The following is a 4,757-nucleotide window of genomic DNA, read 5'->3' as shown; positions in this document are numbered from 1 at the left end:
CCAAATATTTGCATGTGTTTACAGATTCCAGTTGTGACTTAGTAAGATTATATTCTTAGGAGATTATGTTTTTTTCGTTTTGTGAAGTGCACAATTTTACGTTTTTGAACATTTAAAGCAAGCTGTAAATCGTTGCACCACTTTGAAATTTTATCTAGATCTGGCTGAATATTCGTACAGCTTCGCTCTGACTGTACTTCATTGTAGATAACTACATTATCTATGAAAAGTCTTCAGTTACTATCAGTAATGCCCATAAGATCATAAATACGACAACATGAATAGCAAGGGAACCAACAAACTTCCCTGGGGTACATCCAAAGCTACTTCTACACCTCCATCCAAAATAATGTGCTGTGACCTTCCTACCAAACAACTGTTAATTCAGTCATATATTTAGTCAGATACTCCATATGATAGAACATTTGATAATAAGCTAGTAGGTGTTGGACTGAGTCAATTACTTTTCGGAAATCGAGAAATATTACATCTTCCTGACTGCCTTGATCCATGGCTATGATGATGTAATGTCAGAAAAGTGTGAGTTGGTTCTCATAATCTATGTTTATGCTCGTTGGCATGTAGGAGGCCGTTCTGTTCGAGATACCTCATCGTGTTTGAGCTCAGAATATGTTCTATGGAACTAATTTTACAGATCACTTCTGCTACCCTTCTTGTAGACAAGTGCGAAATGCGTTTTCTTTTAGGTCCGGGGGACCGTTTTTCGTTCGAGGAATCTACGAGAGATTATAGTGAGAAGAGTGGCTAACTCAGCCGCAGACTCAGTACAGAATCTGATAGACATTTCAATTTTTAACCATTTCAGATGTCTCTTAAAGCTACTGACACTGATGTCTATTTCACTCAGATTTTCAGCGGCATAGGAATTAAGTTTGACAATGCTTCAGGGATTTTACTGGTAAATGAACATTCGAAAACAGTGTGAAGCATTTCTTCTGTTTCCAGTCTTGCCAATGAATACTAATGGATACTAACGTTGGTCCCACTAACACCATGTACATATGACTAGAATTTCTTTGGGTTTTGTGAAGTATCATTTGACAATATTCTGCTACGGTAGTCATGAGAGGCTAGATGCATTGCTCACTTGACTGCTAAACATGTATCATTCAGCATCTCTCTATCTGTAGCCATATGATTTGTTTTATACCTATTATGCAGTGGCCTGTTTCTACAGAAGTTTCTAGGCTGTGATTGCATACCATGGAGGATCTCTGTCATTATGAACTGTCCTACTGGGTAGATATCTATCCAGTTATGATCAACTCTTCTTTACACTAGAGCTATAGTTTCTCTACATGCTCCTGTCCTGAGCTAAATGTTTCACATTCCTCATCGAAGTACGACACTACTGTTCCTCTGTCTAGTTTGCTGACTTTATAAATCTTTCCACTTCTTTTAGTTGCCCTTTGTGTTTTGGTATACATTGATGCTTTAACTGCCTTATGGTCACGGATACAGTTATGATGAGGACCTCCTCAAAGAGATCAAGTTTATTTGTTGCCATTTAAACTAATATATTTCTGTCGTCAGTGAGGTACTGAACAATATGTTCTATGCAGTTTTCAGAGATGGCATTTATTAACTATAAGTATTCCAGTTCATTGTTTGATGATTACAGTCTCCTCCAATGATTACAGTACCATTAGGGAAATTTTGTAGAAGCGAACTGTGGTTTTCTCCAAAGTTTTCTTTTACATCAGGATTAGAATCTGATGGTAGATAAAAGAAACCTATTATAATATTTTGCCCACCATTGATACTGGGGCTTGCCCCAACAGTCCCACATGCAACTTCAATTTCTACCTCAGTGGATTTGAATTTCTCACCTGCTGTGAAAAATCACCATCTCCATTTCTCATTTCCCTATCCTTCGGTATGAGCTTAAATTTTCCCCAAAGATCTTGCCACTGTCAACTTCACGTTTTATCTGCACCTAAAATTAATGAGCTGTGGTGCTTCTGAGGAGCGCGTCAAGTTGTAGTACTTTAACCACTAGGATTTTGACAGAAGCATCTGCAGGAGCCATTTGTTGGGCCCTTATACTGATACTTACGTGTTTCCCACAGCTGTTGTTATCTGTGTTGGATAGAGAGTCACCTAATAAAAAAAACCGCACAAACTTGAGTAGTTGCCTCTGATGTTCAAATGTATGTGAAATCTTATGGGACTTAACTGCTAAGGTCTTCAGTCCCTAAGTTTACAAGCTACTTGACTTAAATTATCTTAAGGACAAACACACACACCCATGCCTAAGGGAGGACTCGAACCTCCACCACGATCAGCCGCACAGTCCATGACTGCAGAGCCTTAGACCGCTCAGCAAATCCCGCATGGCCTAGCTTGTCACAGAACCCTTGCAGTCTAGGGTTCAAGCCTTCCACTCTCCAAAGAAACAGGAGGCCACGATCTGTTCTGCGAACTATTCTGCAGTTTTTGAGCTTCGGTGAAACTCTGTAAGCATGGCTGGTATTTTCAGCGCTTTCTGTAAGTCTCTGAAATGAACCAAATCTGACTTCGTGTCTGGCCGAATAGTCTCTTCAGTATGCTTTATGAGGCTTCCAGGGATACACACTAAATGTACCTGGTGTTCCTTTCCAACCTTGCTGCCGTTTCCCTACGGGGTACCATTATTCGCCATATGTCTGTACTGCCGATGTTTAACAGACTCCTAACCATTTGCATTTGTTCCCATTGACAAGGGAGAAGGTAGCTTTACCCAACACAGGTGAAGTGAGTCCCACTGGTTCAGTTTCAGTTTCAATGGGAGACAGTACCTCAAACTCATTTGTCAGATGGATCGTTGAAGCACCATGAGTTCTTCCTGGTCCCTGTGTACCCTGTAGAGGATGCCTAGACCCAACATTGCCACACGAATACCAGTCAAGTGAACATTTAATGATGGGGCTAGTATTTCCTGTGGGAGAGATACAGTGTCCCCAGGAGAGGATAATACATGAGGTAAATTTGGAACCTCTGGTACACAAATCTGGTAACCCTCGAAACACTCCCATTTGCAGCAGCTTCGAATTGCTTGAGAGTAGTCAGGGCAATTTCCAGCCGCTTATGAATATCAACCAACTCATATCCTGACCAAAACAGCGAACACAGTGGAAGTGCGTTATGGCTGGTGGAATATTTAACAGAACAGTAAAATTTTATGCCTAGTGCAGTATTTTACAGAACTGCAAACAAATAACTTTATACTAAGCTTTCTGATTATCTTTTAATTTATGACTTTGATATGTCACAAATTTCATCTACAGTCTTTTGGAATTTAACTAAATTGTGGGCAAATATGAGATCCCTATTACAACAGAAAATTTGGAGTAAGTTTTGCTACAACACTTAAACAAACAGATTTTCTAGTGATCAGCACATAGATATCTGTGCTTGTGAATTAATACAGAAAAATAATTAACTTTTGATTGTAACTGGATAATGATCCCCAGTGGAAGATTTTGACTTGTTGATAAATATTATGGATTCCTTATTATGCTATCTGTCATACAGCAGGAAACAGTTAATAGTCTGTAGTGATTTCACTGTAGATTTTCTAAATGACTCCGATAGGAAAAATGTTCTGGAAACTTTACTTGGAACATGCTCCTCAGGGGAAATAAGTTGGAATAATTAATTATTCAAGGACAAACATTTTGAAGGATAATTTAAAAGAGATGACCTGCAATGAAATGTATAATGACCTAAATGCTGAAACAAAATTTAAACTGTTCCATGATAAATCTATATCATCATTTGAAAATAGCTACCAACATAGGCTAATCAGAGGAGACATTAAATAACAATGTAAAAAATCTGGTACTCTAGAGGGATTGAAGAATCTTGTGAAAAGAAGAGGGAAATCAATTTGTTGTCAAGAACAAGTAGAGATCCTGCTGTAGTTGTACACCACAAAAACTACTCAAAATTACTCATAAAAGTTACTGAGAAATCAAGAAACATGCACATTACGCCACGAATAAGTTAGTCTGATAAAATATTTAACGATACATGGGATGTAAAAAACGAGAGATGGGCCAATAATACACAGAGTAGGATAACATCGCTATTAATTTAAATGACATTCTCTAAATTATCAGTCAGAGGTTACAGCTGTGTTTAATAATCGTTTCCTAAATGTGGCAGAAAATATAGGCACAAACAGTTGAATCAGTAGCATATGTGGGACAAACTGCTTTCATTAAATTGAATCATATGGATGTCTAACACACTTCTCCCTTTGAAACTTAGAAAATTATGTAGTCCCTCAAAAACAAAAGCTTGTCTCGATTTGATGGGATTTCCAGTAGAGTACTAAGAACTTGTTCCCATATAATTAGCATTTTCTTTCTTGAATCATTTAATGCATCGTTAACTCAGAGCATTTTTCTGGAGATACTAAAATATGCCATTATTAAACTTCTCTATGAGAAAGATGATATGAGAGGTGTCAATAATAACCAACCCATTTCTCTACTGTCATTCTGACATCATTTTCTAAGTGTTTTGCAGACGTAATGAATTCGAGAATAGTATCTCATCTGAACAACAATAATATCCTCAGTAAATCACAGTTTATGTCAGAAGAGATACTTAACAGAGAATGCTATTTACAAATTCATTCATAAAATTTTATAAGCACTAAATAGCAAAATAGTATGAGAACTGAGTGAAAATAATAATTGCTCACATTAGAAATAATAAGATCCCCCATGGCCCACCTGACACTAGATTGT

Source organism: Schistocerca gregaria, chromosome 4 (assembly GCF_023897955.1).
Source record: "Schistocerca gregaria isolate iqSchGreg1 chromosome 4, iqSchGreg1.2, whole genome shotgun sequence".
Lineage (NCBI taxonomy): Eukaryota > Metazoa > Arthropoda > Insecta > Orthoptera > Acrididae > Schistocerca > Schistocerca gregaria.
Note: the sequence above shows the minus strand (reverse complement) of the source record.